The 20,395-nt window shown below is 39.1% G+C and overlaps 1 long non-coding RNA gene across 5 annotated transcripts in view; it reads left to right on the top strand.

The window, feature by feature from the left end:
* LOC110356708 (uncharacterized) overlaps window positions 1–20,395 on the top strand; it is a 279,999-nt gene that overhangs the window by 72,557 nt on the left and 187,047 nt on the right. Inside the window, exon 3 of one of the 5 annotated variants that reach the window (XR_010466629.1) lies at window positions 14,057–14,141. The exons of the other annotated variants lie outside the window; for them this stretch is intronic. This is a non-coding gene — a long non-coding RNA (uncharacterized LOC110356708). The remainder of the gene's footprint in view (window positions 1–14,056; window positions 14,142–20,395) is intronic. 5 annotated transcript variants of the gene reach the window in all.

The raw sequence follows: 20,395 nt of genomic DNA, 5'->3' as shown, positions 1-20,395 counted from the left end.
CTGACTCTGCAGACTGCACCGGGCTCTGTCTGACAGTGACTCAGAGGCAGCAAGAGTGTGATTACAGCTCCTGGCTCAAACATTGAGTCTGTTGGGAGGAGGAGAATAATTCATTAATTTATTTGGGACACTGGATAGTTTCCTCGCTGTCTGCAACAACAGGGTGTGAGCAGCCCCAGCTCCAGCTGCTGGCGGACGGGTTTTGCAGAAGCAAATGTTCCCTCCCCAGCGCCCGCCAGCCGGAGCAGCAGGACAGGAGGACAGAGGACACTGCGCTGAGTCTCCTATGGCTCAGGAGAGCTCGTAATTACATTCTCACAATGTTTACGTGTTCAGCAATTAGATTTTTTTTATTATTATTATTTCCCAAAGCATTCTAAGGGAATTTTCCATAGCGCTATGTCTCTTTGTTTTCACTGGGAGCAATAGGACTGAAGTGTCGGTGCCTTTTGGTAGGGCAGGGATTTGCTTAGGAGCAGGAAGGGAAACCGGGTGGTAACGTCATGCTTAAGGGGTTCACCAGCCTCGTACTGGGCTGGTGAAAGTTGGTGTGGCCAATGCATGTGTCCCCGAGACTGCCTATTAACTGATGAGTCAAATACTCTCAGAAACTTGTGGGCTGACGTTTCTTCTACTGCTGGTGCACATCAGGAGAGGTGCCATTACAGGACATGCTTTGGGACTATTGCAGAGAGCTGCAGGCGACAAAAGAAAAGCTTCCTATGATTTTTTTCCAAATTGTAAAATTTCCTGAGTACCACAGCGGGGAATCAAATATTAAAATAATTTGAAAATTCCCTTCATGGTAATTGCATTTCATAAAGATGATACTCTACCCTGACAATAGTTTAATCTTTGCACTTCAGTTCACTCTTAGGGACCTGCATGGCTGCGAATGTGATGCCACTGCAGAAGCAGTGTTTCTTCTCCTTATTTGTGAGATGTAATTATCACAAATTGAAATCTACCAACATATGCATTATTTAAAAGTAGATGTTACAGGGTTTCTATCCTGACGGAGAATTTTGTGTGCTTCCTTAGTAGAACTATTTAGTTGTAATAACAATAATAATAAATTAGACTTTGGTTTCTAAATGTTTGCACTTATAAAAAACCTGTAAAATCTACATTTCTGTGCACTGCAAAGGCTAAATATGAAATATGCATTCCAAACATTATGCTTCTAATGTAACAAATGATGCTTAGTCAGAGTGTTAGGAGATATTATTTTCAAAAACAACTATGGAGTTCGTTTTGACATCAGTCGTAATCTCTGAAGGCTGTGGTAAAGCAAATTAGTTTTAGCAGTTGAATACTTCCAAATTAAAATATTTTGCAAAATCTAATGCAAATAGGCAAGTTTTTAAAACATTTTATTTACCAAAGACAATATTTTTCAAGCACAGTTGATATGATTGATGTGTGCCCATTACAACACAGACTCTTTTAGTAGCACTCAGTAGCCCACGATCAGAACAGCAGTTTGGGTCTTGTGTTAATATTTTGGATATGATTGTGAATGAAGCACTACAGCCTTGAGTTAGAGAAGGAAAACCAGCCAGCAGAAAATGCAGATACAACGATGTGTGTTGGCTCCAAAGTCATTTTTTTAAGCTTGATTTCAAGAAGTACTGAATGGAAAATTACTTCAGGGCTATGTATTTTAAATATGAAGTAGAAATTTTTAAAAGCATCTGAGTAACTCCTGAACATAATCCCACTCACTTTTAAGTGAGACTGATCCTGAGAATTGTTAGGAGACTGTTCCAATTTACTTTAGGAGGCTAAAATAACTTCTTTTAATATCTTAAGGAGCAAGATATTAAATGTTAAGAAGGTAGCATGATGGATCAGTGGTAATTGCTCCCATTAAGTGGATGATTTCTAGCATCTAAGCAAAGAATTGGATTCTGTTAGCCTGTTGTTCAGTGCACCTACTTGTGGAACAAGCTCTTGCTAAACACAGGTTCAAAACCTGATTTTAATTTGTGAGTCAATTTGAATGGAGTTTGTGAGAGGTATTTGCACCACTGCAGGTGGCTGAAGCACCAAGTCTCTCTCTGCTCTGCAACTATATTGAAGTTTCACCAGCTTATTCTATGGTTGAATTTTTGTGTCTGAAATATGGTGAAAACATAAACACAACCTAGTGTCTTATCATTACTTGGCTTGGACAAGAATTATATAATTGCACTTTTTGCTAGGAGGAACTATTTTGAAGTGATAATGGTTTTCTTAAAGAGGTGTTGTGAAGATATGCATCAAATACTTATTTCCATGAAAATATCCATTCTCAGCCATGAGATGAACCCCACCTTCATTTATTAGAACTGAAAATGTCTTAATAATATGATTGACTAATGAGTTTTATGACCTTACAAAGGGAACATGGCACCTACTCACCAACTACTCTATAATTACAATCTGGTATGAGGAATTTGATCTTGCAGTCATGCAAAGGGAATTTTGTGTGTGTAATGAAACTGGAGCAGAAACAAGGATTATTTAAGTTAGAAATAGAGTGGCATTTTGTCTTTTTTTCAACTATAATCTGAAATTTTACATATATAACCAAAGACCCCAAACCTGCAAATGGATATATGACTGGTGCAGTGTATGAGCATCAGTTTCCAATGACGTCATTGATTATTTTTTTTCAAAAATCAGAGGCCTATTGGTATAAATTAATTTACATTATTCACAACTTAATTGTGGCAGTTGTTCATATCTCAGAAAACCAGCATATTTCATAGGTGAGAAAGATCAGTGAGTCCTTCCACCCTTTATTGCCAGTGACCGTGACTTCTCTGTCCTTTAAAAACTGGTTACCTTAAATCATTTTAGCTATTCCCTGAAGTCTTACTATGTGACACAATCTGTCCTAGGAAGGTGACAATCTTGCAAGTGAGATTTCCATGTGTCTGGCAATTCATTAATCACAGTTCTACTTCCTAAAATGAAGTTCTGACTACTAGCACATTGAAACAATTTCTGCCTTATTGTCTTCAAATAGATGTGTCCTACTACTATGATTGTCAAGGAGTTCAAAACCCCACTGGAAAAACCATAAAAATCTCCCACAGTTTTGAATGGATTTTCCTCTAGATAAGTGGTTTTTCAGCCTCTTCTAACAGGTTGGGTGCACTTTATAAAATATTTAAGCTTTCTCATTACAGGCTTCCTTGTTCTTAAAGTTAGGCATCCAAGTCCCTGCATTCCTTCAGTGTAGACCACAAGCTGAAAATCCCTGTCTGGGACAGCTCATCTGTAGAGCTTTTGTGTCTTACACACCATACTGCCACCATTCCCCAACCACGGATGCCAGAGGTTGGAATGAACTTTACTGACTTAATTAATGGGATCCAAGGGAGCTCACAGGTCTTTGGCACTGGAGTTAGGAGGAAGCACCGTATTTCACTTCTCTTTCATAGCAAGAGAACTGTTTTCATTTCCAAAGATGTGTATCGGGGAAGCTGTCTTCCAAAAAGCCCTGTTCATTACTGCAGCCACCTGGAAGATGTACAGAATTTTAGGTAATGCCACATGCTTTACAGCTCGGCAAAAAGTTAAGAAATCATGACAATTATTCCCTAAATTGAATTTCAAATGAGATTTAAATGGATTTTTTTTTTAATTAATTGCAATGTCTTGGACTATACATTCACCTGTTTTAATTAGTATTTTTGTTTCTTCTGGACAATTTCATTTGTGAAAAAAAAAAATTGGCTTGATTAATTAAAACAAACAAAAAAATCTAAAATACTTTCATCAATTGAAAAGTTAAGGAAAAGTTAAAAGAAATGTTTGCTTTGACCCAAAGAAAAACAGTTTATGTTTGAACATTTAACATTTACATATATGAAATTGAGGGAAATATGAGAATGAACAAGTGCTTAGAAAAGAGATCAATTATTTTAACAAAAGCTGGAACGAGAAGTTCTAGTTTTCAGGGAAGTATTTCTGTTTGTTTTGGTCTCTGAAAGGAACGCTTGGCTGAAACTGGCACAAAGACACAGAGTGACTCAAGTTTGCTGAATCTGCAGTTTTACTCTGAATACTGTTGAGCGTTTTTTTCACTGTTGGAGGGAGAGCCATAGAAAGCTCAATAGCGTTTTCATGTATGTTCATGCAAACACTTTATCACTTTATTTTTGCTTGTCCCCCCAGATAGAATACTTTCACTGCCTTACCAAACCAACATCATTTACACATCAAAACAATAATTCATTTTCAGATTCAGCCCTTCATTAAAGAGATAAGTAGGGCTTAATTGCTATCTAGTGCCTGTGTAGCTATTCTGAACTAGAGCGGAGTTAAGTGGGGTTTCTCAGACAAGGGCCTTGGGCAAGCCCTCTGTCTGGGATGAATTTCTCCCCAATTAAACTCATTTGTTTTCACATTCACATAATGGCACCTGAGATATGGAATGTCTCAACCACTTCCTTCAGCTTTTTTCTGAGGGTGGGGAATTGTTTAAATCTGAGCTGCAAACTCATTACTGTAGAATATACTGTGCAAATAAATGTCCAATGTGCTGGAGGATTATCTGATTAAAGAGGTTAAATTATCCTCTTATTATTTTAATAGTTTATCTTTTCTGAGGTTCAGGTAAAATGATGTTTTATTGAAGATATGCCAAGAGGTGGAGTTCTGCCTTGGATTATGTTTAGAAGCTGAGTTTGAAGCAGAATCAGAGGTGCCAAATCTTATGACCTGTTCTTGCCAGAGTGGGGTTAGGGTGGTGGGAATTGCAGAAGATTTGCCATCTCAAAGACTGTGAGAAATACACCCTTTCTGCTGCATCTGGGTTGGAACTGGTTGAACTTGGAGAAAGAAGCCCAGACAGTTTAGAACAAAATTCAAAGGGTTTTTGCTAAGTAAAATCTACCAACTGAGCTATTTCACTGTGTTGCCCCAAACCAAGTAAAAAGCAATGTTGTTGTTTTATCTGAGATTTTTAACCTTTATCTTTTCCATATTTTGGATTCTTGTATTAAAACTGAAGACAGGAGAAACTGGGCTGATCTACACTGAAACTGCTATGAGTTTTCTTGGTCTGGTTTGTGGACACTTAGGGCCAAACTTTTAAAGGCCCCTGAATGCCTAATGGTGCAAATAAGTGCCCGCAGGCATTATTGTCCCATTTAAAAGCACAGAACTTTTGGAAATCCCAGGCAGAGATTGGGGTAGAAATCAAGTATCTTTTCAAGGTCTTTATTCTGCACTTAGTTTTGAGCAGCTGCCTCCTTGCTGAGAAAGGCAGCATCCTCTGTAGAGGGCAAAGGACGACAGATGCTCATCTTGTCTCTTATCTCTCTATGAATGTCTGAGAACAGACATGAAGTCCAACTTTGCAGATCATCTCCTTGGTGGGAATGCAGACCAGCACCTGGGCACAGGCTAAAGCACATCTGGAGCATGTTGAGAGGAGAGGAGGAACTTCAACCTGCATTACCCCTTCACAAGGGTCCAAAAACGTGGCTTCTCTATGCATAGGTGGGGATGGCAGCTTCTGCTGCTGTGCTGGGGGTTGCATGGGCATCGGGGATGCCAGGAACATCACCCAAGTCCCTCTCATGTCTGCTCTATTTTCTTTCACCACAAATCAAAACCGAATAGTTCTGAGTCATGTTTGTATTGTGCTTTGAGACTTCTGGCTGGAAAAAAAATTATTGAAGGATTTATCTTATTATTCTCATGAACAAATATCTTGATGGACTCGTGATCTTCTTGCTCTTCTCTGTTGAAATCCTACACATCAGAAAGTGTAATATAAGCCTCTGTTCCATTTGGACAAAGACGTCCAGATGGAATAAGAGAAAAAATTAGATATACTCAAATACTGTGTCAAGAAGTTAATCTTCCAGTTTGGCATTCCTCTGCATGTTAATAACCACAAGAATTAGAGATGGAAAGATCTAATGTTGCAAGAGCAGTAACATGGGTAGTTGTGGAAAATCATCTCCCTCCATCTGGCATCAGTAAGAAGCAAAGAGGACGCGACACAGCAGAAATGGAGCCTGCAGCTTCTGAGATCTGAGCAAATAAACAGCAGTATTTTCTATACACCTTCGATATGCCCTGGTTGCACAGAGAACAATGTGTGTTTAAAACCATAGTGCTGGATTTGTACGGTCTAAATCTGTGCTCCAGCAAACCGAATCAGGCGCAGTGTCTTTTCTGTGGTGTTGCATCTATAGTGGCTGCAACCTAATGTGTTATAGCAAACTGCACCTTAAAAAAAAATAATAAATAAAAAGAGCAACCATGCAGGCAAGAAGAAGCATCTGCATTTGCTTTACTGGATCTTTTTGTCAGGCATTGTGATCAAGCTGACAGTTAGCCCTGAGGAAAGTTATAAATTCTGCGCTGAATTGCGGTACAATCTTTCACCATGGCATTTCTGCCCTCTGGCCACACTCTGGTTATCCATAATTGTGGCAGATAATGGTTTTTTATGGCTGGAAACATTCTTTGCAGGCACAGGGACAATAACCAGGGCTGAAAATGTAATTAAAGTGAATGGATGAACTTTCTTAAAGAAACAGTGTGGATTATTACTGGAGCTTAACACCTAAAAAGCCTGAGGCAAAATGGCAGCATCTGAAAAAACTTGTATAAATTTTAAATGTAGGGTGAGCTCGAAGGTGGATATTAGATTACAGAAGGAAAACTGAGACATTTGATGTAACAGATAACTAAGGGTTTAGATCATCTCCAGAAATATAAACTAATGTAACGCATCTTTCTCTGTCAGTTGGAATATGTTATTTCTGTTCAGTGGCACCTTGTTTTCGTGAATCTATGGAGAGGTTTGTTGCAGATTTTGTCCACTTACGCAGCTATAAAAGCATCTTCCTTAACTAGAGTAGGAAAGAGATGGTATATCTTCTATTTGTAATACCTATTTCTTACCACGTAGTGCAAGAGATTTTATTTTTTCTTCCACATAGCACCATTAAGAATCTGGAAATCAGGTTTTTATTGAACAGCTCTGTAAAGGCATAAATGAATAGATAATAGCAGATCTCTATTTATTGCAGCACTTCTGCTGCTACGCTGAAAGCCAAATGAATCACAGCACAACATTATCCTTTTCTGTTTTACTCTCTTCTTGGGCCTACGTTACTTAGCTGCAGGTACTTTCTTTTCCCAGATGGAGGTGTTTTCTCATGTGGCTGAGGGTTTCCTAACTTCTGAAGAATATCATCATTCTCCTATATCTACTGAAAACCAAAATGAGAGAATGTATTAATTTTTATTAACAAGGAGTTAATACTTCTGACAGTATCAATTTAACCATTCATGAGCTGATAGTTAATGGACAATTTAAGTATGTTTGACTTAGACTTGTCTCCTAAATTTTCTGTCGTCCTTGGTGGGCTGGAGCTGGAGAGGCTTTGCTGTTTTGGGGTTGGAAAGGCAATATTTATGTGCTGACTGTTCGCAGCAGGGATCAGTTGCATGGCCTCCTGAGATGACATATTTGGGCTGCTCTCAGTTTGCACGCATGAAAACTGGTTGCAAAAGTTAGAAGCAACTTCGTTTGTCTCCCTCTTCTATTTTTAGTACAGCGCTTTATTCCCACAGAAACATTCCTGCAGACGCACCAGGACAGTAGAAGTACAAGTACCACGCAGCCCATGGTGGCACAGGCTGACAGCTGACTGCAAATTAAGACATCTTTCTGTGTGGGATGAAATGAGGACTGGCAAAGCTGCTTTAATGTATTTTAAATAAGCTTCACAGTTAAGGATAAATTACGCTAATCTAGAACCACAAACAGTAGAAGCATCTGGGTTTTGCACGCTCTGTACCTGGTGAGTGAGCTTGGTTCTTTGAGTTACCAGCTCATATGATCAAGCTGAATTTTGAAGCTCTCTGTGTGCATTTGGTTTTTCTCAGCAAATTGTTTTCTGGTTGTCTGAGTTTACTGTGAAAAGGTGTCTTATAAAAAGCATTATGGACCAAAGGGATAGCTTGGGGCAGTCTCACTAGAACAAGGGAAAACCATGGTGTGATGGAAGGGGCATAGGAAAGAGAGCTTAAAAAGATTATCTGAAGATCTATTAGAATATGTTCTTGGCGGTAACCTATGCCCAGTTGAATTTCCTGGTTACCAACACCACAGACCTGCATCACGAGATAAACTTCCTTTTCTGAACAACAAAAAAATGTATTTGCATGATAAACAAGAATTAATGTTGCGTAGCACGTTCCACTCCTGGTTGGACCTTAACCCTCCTGCAGCATCACACTTCTTAGTAAATAGCACTGAAAAGCCAGGTGGGATTGCAGCTTTTGTGTGTCACTAGCGCCATGCGCTTGTATCTTGGAGTCGATGGCAACAGTCTGTGTATGGAATTGGCTGGATGTGACTGAATTTCATCGCTGAGCCATTGAGCAGAATGAGAGGGATGTGAGTGGAAGCAGAACCTGGGCCCGTTCCCTTCCCCAGAGCCCAGCACACGGTTCTGCCACCTGGCGTGGTGGTTTGGGCTGCTGGGAAGATTATCAAATATCAGGGAGTCTGTGAAAGATCCCGTGTATTTTCAACTTTATTTATGTATTTTTCCCCAGTCTTCAGGTGAAAGATGATCTCGGATATCGTTCCTCTCGTGTCTTTCACTGATATAATGACAAGAGAAAATCAGGCAGAGAAAGGCGAATCCCCGCAAACTGAGGTCTGAATTTTGCAGAAGAAAAGTGCGATAGCCCAAAGAAAATGGTAGGAAAGCGCACTTTTCCTTTTTATCTAATGGCTTTCTTGCTAGTGGTGCTCTGATCCACCCACACGAAACAGAGGATTAGGAATTTGGGTTTGGTAGAAAGTTCTCTGGGATTAAGCTGCTGAAACTCAGATTGTTTTCTTCTTCTTCTTCTTCTTCTTTATAAATGAAAGGAAAAAAAAGAGAAAAGTCAGCTAAGATACGGCCAAAAAAAAATAAATCTATCTCCTTTTTCTGTATTAATACAGTCAACTTATACGTGGCTGATTCACATTATGGCACAAATATCATTGACATGATCCCACCTGACAAGATCATGTGATATGACATATTAAACTTAAATAAAAGAATCTTTTAGATCAGATGTACTCCATCAATTTCAATTTCAGAGCAATATAGCTTAAAGAATTTGGCATATGGAAGAAATTCTGGTGTATCTCTAGACTAAATTCATGTATTATGGTTATTGCTCAGGGTAGGGATCAGAAAATTCATTAAAAAATTGTAACTTTTTGATTGGGGAATTAAAAGAGAGATGATTTTTTTTTTTCTGGTTAATTTTTATGACTAAATGCAAACCAACACAACAGACACACCAGCAAAACGCTGAGCAGAACATTTCTCTCAATTAACCATGCTGTTTATCTACGTGTGTAGCGTGTTGCCACATGTTTTTCTTTAATACAAACACACAGCTCTTGGTATGAATGTCTGTGCATATGAACATACTGTATAAATCCACTTAGCTCATGAGAAAAAAAAAGGGGGGGGCTTTAGTACTAAGAAGACAGGAAAATGACATAATACTTGTCCAACAATGCTGAGGTTAGAGAATATTTAAGTAACATCTGTACATATGTTTTTGCCTTTTGGGGTATGCAGAAAGAGGACAGGAAAGGTGAGCTGTACCTGACAGTGTATTGCAAACAACAACGGTCTGTTATCAGGAATGAGAACGGAAAATAAAACCCTTCAGTTGTCTTCAGGAGGTGGGGAAATTTTATTTAGAGGAATGGACTAATATGGACTATACCAATGGACAGTACTAATGCTGATCCTGGCTAGAAAGATTTCAATTTTGTGTGTGTTTGCTGGGTTCTTTTGCTGGAGTTTCTAAGTGGGCATCCTCAATTAGTAACACAAGGTTTGCGATGTAAAGAGCTTATTCCCATCTGCTGATGAGAACCAAGACTCACAAGTATAAACTTAGAGTAACTGTATTTTAAAATATTCTTTTAAAATCTCTTCATACATGCTAAAGGTAACTTTGCCCTTTATTCAAAAGTTTGGTTTGGTTTTGGCCACTTTTCCAATGGGCGGCCTCCTGTCTGGTTGCTCCCTGCCCTGACACTGCTCCAGATTTCACTCGTGTCTGGGACTGTTTGCAAAGGTGGAACTTTTGACTGAAAAGGTCTATTTGTCTATAAAAATTTTCTCTTTTTTGAATGGTGTTTTCAAGTGCTAATGGACTAATTTCTGCAAAAAAATATATATATATATTTTAAATTTCTACTAGTTTTCTTTCATTTGCACTCTGATAATAGTCATTGCTGACAAATGAACTAACTTCCATGCTGCACGCAGAACAAATGTCTAACTGCATGTTTACCTTCACAAAAGAATTAAAACTCACATACTCTGTATCTCTGGTGGGGAATGTATGCGGTGGACATTTCTGCTGTGATGGGAATGGCACCGTCTTTCCCACTGTTTCACAAATGCCCAGCAGCATAAACGTCGAGGTGTGAAAAACCCCAGTCTGGCAAGGAAAAGACCACACTGGGATGGTGAAACCACTGAAACAAAGTATTGCCTGCTGCTCCCTTTTATTTTTTCATCTTTTCCAAAGCTGTTTCTCCAACAAGGAGACTGTCTCATGGACAGGGGAGGGAAGCAAAGAACAATTTTGTTGAGGGCAGCTCAGCATCCCCGATGACCAGTGTTGCTGAGGTGAATGGTGTTCAGCGTGGTGGACGTAGCAATTTGTCACCTTTGGGCTCACCACAGCTGGGGACACCTCTCCGCTGGGGCTGCTGCTCTGCTCTGCTCTTTCAGCCTGAGAAAATGCACCACGAAGCTGCCACGATCGAGAGACAGACGAAGGGAATAATAATAATGAAATTAAAGGAAAGGAAAAAAAATAAAACTAAAAGGTACTAAATAAGCACCTCTGAGACCTGAGTTATTGATGGGTTATGGGCTGTGCTGCTGTAAAGGCAGCGATGCATGATACAGAAGAGATGCTTAAAAAGATACATGGTTATGAGCATAGGCATTAACCACAAGTGGAACGTAAACCCTTCGTTTAGCTTGGGGTAAAGAAAGAAACAAAACTGTTTTTTGATGTCATGTCAAAAGAGATCACGTCCGATTCTGATGTGCTGCAAAAGAAATTTTGCATGTGATAGAGCCCACAGTTCCTCCATGTCCTTCATGCCTTTTAGGCACAGAGAGGGCCAGACAGTTGAATTTAGCATATTGCCATGATGATGCTAGACAAGGATGGAGAGAGGGGAAAGTTCTTTTGCTCTGGGCAGCTAGAAGGAAAACACAACTTTTTTACAGATTGGACTCACAGTTGTTCTGTGTAAGGCAGCTGTATGATTGTTCAGACGAGCATTATTTGTGCAAAGAGCCCAGAAGACTGGTTCAGGGCTTTTGATGGACCACAAATGAGACCACGCTTCTCTAGGAAAAGAAAATAGCACGTTTAGGGATTTAGAAAATAATAATCATAAACCTGTGTATCTGCATAAAATATAGGACTGGAAGCTGGAGTTGTTACAAAGAGTAGTGCTTAGAATACCTTCTGCCTAAACCTTTTGCACTAGCTGTTGTTAAAACAATCATTAAACCAGGTTTTGCTCACTCATTCACTTACCTGCCTCAGAAAGATGCTGCAAAGCAGACCTTGGGAACTGCAATGGCTTGTGCTTTGAGGGTGCTGAATAAGTAACAAAAAAATTGGCACAAATTTTTTGACCGGGTTTCTGTCTTCTCTGGCACTTCCTTTTAAAGAGTGAAAGCTTGCAATCAAGAGTTAAGTGTTGCAAGAAGTGCCTTTTTCAACTTTACGTGCCTTAATTTCACTGTTGAAAGTTTCTTTGATCTTTTTTTTCTCAGTTTAACATTAGTAGTAGAAACTTGTGCCTAACAACAACACTGCAATGCAGCCAAGGCTTCAGGTAATTTGTTCAAAGTAGAAAAGCAATGAGCAAGCGTGTAGAAATAACTCTAGTATGATGTGATTCAACGTGTATTGACATCACAGAAAAGTTTCTGTTTGTTTAAATTGGTTTTGGGTTGGCGGTATATCAATCTCATCAGAATCTTTTGGGAATTGTGCAGTCTGTGGGTGTTTCATCTGTAACAAACGATGCCAAGTGTGTGGATAAAGTATATCTTGTTTTGTACAAAAGATGAGTAATTTTAATAGCAGCAATCATAGATGAATGGTCATGGTGAAAGTTGTTTTAAACTAGGCTTATTTTAATCAACCATCTATTAGAAAAATATCTGTTGGTGTCTTTTCCGCTAGCTATATAATCCTTACAGTAATTTCTGGGAAAAAAATAATTCTTTAATATTTGTTTTTAATAGTACTTAATAGTCTTTGTTTCAGGGTATGTGGTTGTTAGGCTTGATAAAGAGTCAAGTCGAGCAATATTTGCAATAAGAAACAACTTCCTAGTGCAAATTCAAAACATTCCCAAGGAAGAGGGAACCAAGTGCTCATCAGTACTTCAGCTCTTCATTGTTTAGATTTGTAGATTTTTGGGGAAGGTTATAGGGAAAGGGAATTAAAAGGAAAATGTCAGAAACATTCCTGGTAGTTTTGTGTATCATTAGAAAAATTAACTGTCGCTCTCCTACATTTGGAGTCGGGCATCCAGACGCTATTCTCTCAGCACTAGATCTATATTAACAAGCCTGATGTGTGCTGACACCCAGCAGATCTCATCCCTTCGCTTCCAAAAATTCAAAAGGAAAAAGCTGCAGAAGTCTACAGGGAATTACCATCAAGTACAATGTTTGGAAGAAACGCAAGAAATATCCTGTATGGGATACTGTAATTTTGGTACTGAACTTGCACTTGCATTTTGGTGAATACCAAAAATAATTTGTGTGGTGTACACAGGCTTTGTGAGGCCTGGACACTAGAAAAACGGGTGAAATGGAAGGTTTATAAATATAGCTGATACTTTATTCTGCTTTTCCTTGTGTTAATACAACATGATATGTTTTGGAGAGGAAACGCTGGGAGAAATATCACTATATGCCTGCCCTATCTAAGGACTTTTTCTAGGCAGCTGTTACAGGGCTGAAATAAGATACAAAGAGAGGAGTTCCTTTGGCAAGGAGTATTCTGATGTTTCCCTGCAGAACAAACCTCCTAGAATTACAGCCGTAAATGCTGGGAAACTGAGGAGAATCGAGAGACATGTAAATCCCTTTGTCATCCTTTGGCTTTCAGAACGGGGTGATTTCCTGGAGGTAAATCCAGCCCTAATTTCCTGGTTCAGGTCATCTCACATGTTCCTCTAAGTCTCCTAGAACTGAGCGCTGTTGAATTTCGGTGCCAGACAATATAGGCAATTGATTGACTCTGTTGTAGCAATTCCTGGTTGTCTCTGGCAAAGAAACATCTGAAACAAAACTTAGACTTCAATCTGATGCTTATTTGTGTTCCAAACTCCATTTAAAAAAATCCCCTATCATTGTTTAAATACTAATCCTTCTATTCTTTTCTGTAGTATGTATAGAGAGTGGTACTTTTAAACAGAATTAAGATTGATAATGTAGTAGAAAAAAATCTATAATCAAACCCAAATAATAATATTCCCTTTCATAATAGAATATTGCTCCTGAGGAATTGAAGAAAATCAGCAATGACACTGCCATACTTTTCAAATGGTGGGTGAAATTCAGCCATTGGTCCATGCAAGTTGAATTCAATTGTGATTTGACTAATTAGATGAACTGTGCAATTTCCCACTTTTTAATATATTGAGTCTGCAAAGTGGTTGTAAAAGGGTACAAGCAAAGAGGGGAAGGAAAAAAAGCAGCTGAAAGAAAAGACTTTAACTGCCATGTAATTTTAAAAGTCCTTAATTGGATCCTATTAAGTGAAAAGCCTCAAGATTAAAATATTTCATTATTGTTATGATAACAGCAGGAATTGAAAGCAAGAAATGAGAACACTGGATCTGGATCCTATTTCTCCTGAAAGGTTTACATATTTTCTGGCTTAAAATGATGTAATACCTTCTTACACTTGTTAGAGAACCTACAGCTCAAAGTTATTTGGTCCCTTTATTATTTTTTAGACTTTCTCCATGCTGCGACAAGGGAAGTCTTGCTGAACTTGGTTGTGCAATATTTCAGTACAACAATCCCAAATTGCACTTACAGGTGTGTATATAATTACTTTTCTCAACTGGAAGGAAAACTGGGAAGAAAATGAATCGGTCTGAAATGACTTCATTTTTGGGGGGTTTGCTTCCCAAATATTTTTGTTTGCAGTGATTTTCCCATTGCAACAAAACCAAAAAGCCTGAAAGACAAAACGGAAAAGAAAACTTTAAAAGTACATTGCAGTGGATGAAAAACTTTGTTTAACCTAAACGGAATGCCTTGTTGTATTACTGTTTTCAGTCTTAATTATAATATTTAAATTTGCCTGAACTTTGAAATGAAACATCATTTGGAAAAGTCAAAACATTTCAAGACTCAAAATGAAATGTTTCTGGTGAATAGAAAATACTGTATTTTTTCCTTGACAACCAGTAGCTGTGTTTCTCAGGGAATAAGGCGTCCAGCAGAAAAATGTGATTTAGGTCTAAAAGCAAATATTAAATTTTACCATAAGATATTTATGAAAATAAAATAGGTAAAGTCAGATTAATGGAGTAAATTGATAGATGACACTATCAGAGGTGCTTTATATCAGGTGGAGATTTAATCTGCAGGAAATTAAGGGCCCTGCAATGTTTGTTTGATTGCATGCAGTATACAAATAAACCAGGTTCAGGAATCTACTGAATACTCTTTGATGAAATTAATATCAGTTAAATAAAAACATTTATTAGTTAAATCACATCCTATTTGAACCAGAACAGATTCTGGCATCTGTAGAGGTGGTGGAAAAGCCAAGTTTACCGTTGTTGAGCTGTGATGCTGTTACTGCTGGTACCCCCAGCACCACCAGCCAGGGCCACTGCAAACCCACACACCACCCACCTTCTTCGCTTGATGAATTTTTGTGCCTTGCCAGTCTTAAGTTTATATAAAATGTACATCCTGCAAGATGCTGATGCCTGCCCTCCACTGTTACTGATTTCTCTGATAACCAGAGGGAGTCCAGTCATTATAAACCAGTCATTGAATATCAAAGACACCACAGCATTGGCAGGTAAAAAGACGTCTGGATTAAATCTTAATTCTCTCAAACCAGGCTCAGCAGGGACTGGAGTTTGCTGGTGAAGAAAAATGAAGAGGATTACACTGAAGCAATTTGAAGAGCTCACACTGTTCCGTCCCTTAGCAAACTTAAAATATCTCTAGAAATATTTCTAGGCACTGAACAGGAACCCATCAGCAGCCATGGTGATGTCAAGCAGACAAACCTTCACTTGTAGTCCCCAAACACTGCATCAGCACAGCTGCTGTGTGAGAACTGGAAAGGAGAAAAAGGGCTCTGATACATGCAGAGAGCTGCTTATCTTGTTAGACTAGAAGAAAACTAAAAGTGCAGGGAAAAAAGAAAAGAAAAATTGAAAGGAGATTACTTTTTGCTTATGATTATCTAAGGAGCTTTTTTTTCTCTCTCAGGGGATTCAAAATCGCATTGACAGTATCTCCCCAATGATGGCGATAACCAACTCTGATTTTCCCTCGGAGTCTAATGGAGAAGGTGGTTATAGTTCTTGTATAAGGTGTGGCTCTGAGGATTTCTGTTTTCAGACTCTTTATTGAAATCCGCGGAACCGTGCTGTCTTGTCTCTCATTTATGTTTTTTATTATGCTTACATACACGGTCTTGTCATAAAGTGTAGTTGCCAGGAGGCAAGTTGTATATGAAAAATGCTCTGGTTGTTTTATTTGAATAGCAGAATGTGTGTAGGATTCCAGAATTTAATAGGCTGCCTAGGTGTTTTTAAGGAAGTTTGGAGTGTTGCAAATGCTCTGGGGAGCTGTACTGCTGGGTGAGCAGTGGGGTCCTGGAGCTCTGGAAAAGCACTGAGGTGCAAACCCCAGCCTATCGCTTGGTATATAAGATCAGGGTTAGAGTAAACCAAAAAGCATGTGCAGGTTTGGTGCATCACAGCCCAGTGAGTGTGATTTTACACAAAGGGTAATACTGATACAAGTTTTGCAACGGCATTCTGTCTTTTTCCCAAAAAGCTAGATCAGTGCACAGGTACTATGCTGCAGCCCCAATCTCCCTCCTTCCCAGTACAGGTCTCTGGGATCAAGACCTTCAACCTTACCCCAAAAGACGGGTTCCCTTCCAGAGGAGAAACTTGGTGAACTAATTTGATACAGGGGAGCTGCCCTACAGAAACACTGTGGAGTGGATGGTGGGTCTGTCTTCAGCCCCGCTCTTCTCTGCTGAAGATCTGCCTTATGCGGATCCAAGTCTAGTTATTATGTCAGTGCTGATGCTGCTGTGGAAGTGGGCAGTGGACTCTGGTCTTCTCTACTTCATTTGTGAATGGTGACATAGATATAAACCTCTTATAGATAATAACCTCTTATAGATATAAACCTCTTAGTGACACCGAGAAATAGCCAGTTTTTTATTGATAAAGCTGGGAGTGCATTCAGATATGGAGTCAGATGGATAGCCAATGTAATTATATGCATTAATTATTTACATTAATTCTGAGTCTGTAAACAGCAGGAGCTAACAATGGTCTGATTCAAGCTTCAGGCCTAGGTATATCTTCATTAAAATTTCTTATTGTAAAGACCTTTGTGATGTCCATGCAGCTTAGGGGCTACCAGAAGCCATGGGTCCCAGCACCAGGCTCAAGAAAACATATTATTTTGGAATCATTTTTTAAAAATATATTTGAGTATTAGGGAAGAGAATAATACAGTTCTCTTTGAGTGAAGTGGGGAACTCTGTAGTACATAAAGAAACTGGCAGGGATCCATGAAAATTAACATCAGAGATAAAAGGAATGCCATTGCTACGCTGGGAGAGTACAGTGAAACCCTGATGTTGGGCTTTTGGCAGGTTTAGGCATAAGGCAAACACTGATGCACAGCCCAGGCAGACCTGGCATCTTTTCCTCTGGAGCTGCCCTGCCAGGTGCCTCAGCCATAAATAGGATCCCACAAACACGTACAGTCAAGGATGAACAATGAGAAAGATGAAATATAAGAGTTAAGAAAGAAGAGTGAGACTGGGAAGCCTTACTTTTAATCTTATTTTGGTACCGTCTCTTCTGCATTAGGTCAACAATTCAATGCAGGGAAAGAGAATGGTCTTGGCCATACACCGAGTTGGAGGTACTGGATGTCGCCTGTCCATGCTGTCAGCTGCTAGCCAGATAAACTCTGCTCAAATCATGCACCCTGCCTAGGAGACCTGAGCTCAGACTATCTGCTAGCAAATGTGGGCATCCCTGGCTCTGTCTGTTCTACCCAAGACAACAAGTAAGAGTGGAGGCTCCCACGAAGGTGCTGACCACGCACAGGAGCCCAGTGGCATTTGGGGTGTGTGGAACAGGTGTTACACTGGCTTGGTCTTAGAGGACAGGGAGGACTTGCTCTTACAGCAAACATACTGATGTAGACAGATAGGTGACCATAGGCAAGCACCATTACCTTGATCTCTGAGTACTTACTAGTCTATAAGATCAGAGGTTCTGTAAGGAATAATTAATCTGAAATACCCCCAGGAATCCCTTAAACATAAAAAGTATCACCTCAAATTTATCACAAAATAAGGTGGCAAATCACTTGAATAAATGTTTGGTATCTGTCATAAGACATCCTCTCATAAGAGTGAGAATCTTCCAATAATCATTAGCAGCTTATTTGCATGGATTTTTCCTGCATTTGATGTGAAATCTTGTTTGGCTAGATGTGAAGAAGGCTAAGTATCTGCCGAAAGCCAGTAATTTGATTATCTACACTCTTTCTGTCTAGTTACATGATCCTTGCAAAGTCCTTTATTAAAACCTGTTTAGAAAGAGTTGCTAAACCTTGGTGGAATGTCAACCATGCTAATACAATATGGCCAGTGAAGAAGAGTAGGTGCTTATTGAACAGAAAACTTTAATCTTGTTAAGACTGGATACAAGAGGAAATGGTAATAAGTGGGTTGTGCTGAAACTGTCGCTCAGACAATGAAGGTGGCACCTCCATTGTGGTGTGGACACACCTGTTCTTTTTCATACTGGAAAACTCTTCTTTCATGTAGGGTAATCCTAATGTATAGGATTCCAAAAGAGCTTTTCACAGGTCATAATTATCCTCCATGCCAGCAGTTCCTGAATAGGCATCTTGGTCATTTCATTTGCATTTTCTGTAACTACCATTTGGTCTTCGAAGGAAAATGATTCCTTTGAGGCAGGTTTGGGGTAGCAGTTTCTACCTTCAAAAATCATTTTTAAAACATTAATAGATGTTGTGGAAACTTGTAGATAGCAATAAACTGATAGCTAAAATAAGACGTGCTCTTGACATTTTGTCTGTATGCGTTACAGTGCAACTGAGGAGACCATGTAATTTGAAGACACTAGAAAAAGGTGTGCAGTTATATGCTATAGCACATTGAAAAGAGTCCTCTGTAGGTAATGCTTGGTCCCAAATGTAAAAGGTATGTGTGGAGATGTGTATCTCCAGAACTAGACTGCATTCCTTCTAGGCCCATAAAGCAGTTATAGAAACACTCAAACGCCACACAAAAAAAAGCTGGACTGAGATAGCTGGGGTAGTTTCAGTAAAAGGTTTAATTAGGATGGTGAATTTGGGCCAAGTAATAGCCCAACAATGCTGAGAAAAACTAGATCTGCTGTTCTTCCTGGAGTTTTATTTAAAGACAGGGCAGCTTGAAGTGCAGGAGGGGGCCCTGTGCATGAATATCCAGCATTGCACTTGCACAAATCCCACTAAAAGGGCACACAGTTTGCAGAGCTTCACTTTCTGTTGTTTCCTTAACACAATCCTGTGAGAGTGCTGTTCACACCCAGCGTTTACAACATCATCACTGTGGCTTCAACCATTCTTGGGACTCACATGGTTTGTTCTCTTTTGGAAAAGACCAAGTAATATTGTGGTCCCACCTACGCTCTTCTGGGGTGTATGTGTTGCTCGTGTCTCTCCATTACAAGATCTCGTGACCATATGAGTTGCTGTGGCTCTGCATCTTCTCATCTGAGAACAAGAAGCTGACATCTGTGACCAGGTAATGTTTGAGTGTAGAATGTTTTATTCTCATAGTTGTATTAAACAGTCATAGAAGTACAGGCTCTGGTTTAGTGGCGAAAATTAGCTTTCTCCTTGCAATGAGGAAAGAGTAAATGCTCATAGTTGTCTATAAATACCATTACGGAGAAGATTTGATAGAAACCTAGTTGTTGTGAAATCAGACTCCGCCAGTACCTTTTCTGGTATCATTTTACAATTATGTGCATTGACATCTGTTATTGCTAATTATTTCTTCAAACTTCATCAATGATCTCTTGCACTTCCTGTAAGAAATGCTGAAAGCTTTTAACAAACAAGTTAATTATGTATAGTCTTTGATGCAAATTAGCCCAATTAGCTGTAGCATTGATATCTTCTTCAGAAAAATAAAATAAAAAAAAAAAAAGAGAGAAAGAAATATACATATTTATAAGTACCTTTTTGACAGATGATGGTAGGTCATGATGAGAAATTCATTTCTGTTTATAGAATTGTTTTTTGAAAATGACTGAACCATTTGCTTAATCATTGATTTTCAGGCAGGAAGGACAGTTCATGGCACCTCAAACACCAAACTACCTGGTTTCTCCTTTCAGTAAATTCACTTTCTACCCATAGACCAGAGTTTCAGCTCTTGCCAGGAAGAATAATTGTTATACAATCGATACAAGTTTCTGTGGAGTTGGATTGCTCCATAACAGCTTCCCCCTCTGAACACATCCACTTTACTGACTGAATCCTATGACTTTTTTTCTGTTTTGTTTTTTTCCCTTGTTTTTGTTGTGTGTTAAGAAATATGAATGACATATTTTCTGTGGTTGGCTTTTGAGGGTTAGTACTTGTGAAGAAAGGGTGTGCCGATAGTCACTGCTGGAATGTGTTGGGCACTTAATTCCCCTTCTGACTACCATGCCCAGGTATTTCATTAATTCTTACTAGCACAGATTGTGGAGAGTTACAAAACCGGGACATCAATATTTATAAAACGTCAATTCCAGGAAATAGCTGGTTTGTTTTCAGTCTGCAAATTCCAAAAATTGCAGCATTAACCAAGTGCTGCTGTATGACAGAGGTACACGTTTTGCACATATCACTTCTGAGATTAGAGAATGATAATTTCCCTACCATAGTTCTGCTTGAAATCAGCTATACCTTCTGTTGGAATATGTCAAAGGAAAATAAAAAAATAATACTTTGTTTGAATATGTTTTTCCCTAATGGAACAGAGTCAAAACTGTGTTTGC

The sequence above is a fragment of the Columba livia genome, chromosome 16 (genome assembly GCF_036013475.1).
Source record: "Columba livia isolate bColLiv1 breed racing homer chromosome 16, bColLiv1.pat.W.v2, whole genome shotgun sequence".
In the NCBI taxonomy this organism is placed as follows: Eukaryota; Metazoa; Chordata; class Aves; order Columbiformes; family Columbidae; genus Columba; species Columba livia.
This window is presented reverse-complemented; position numbering and strand designations above follow the sequence as displayed.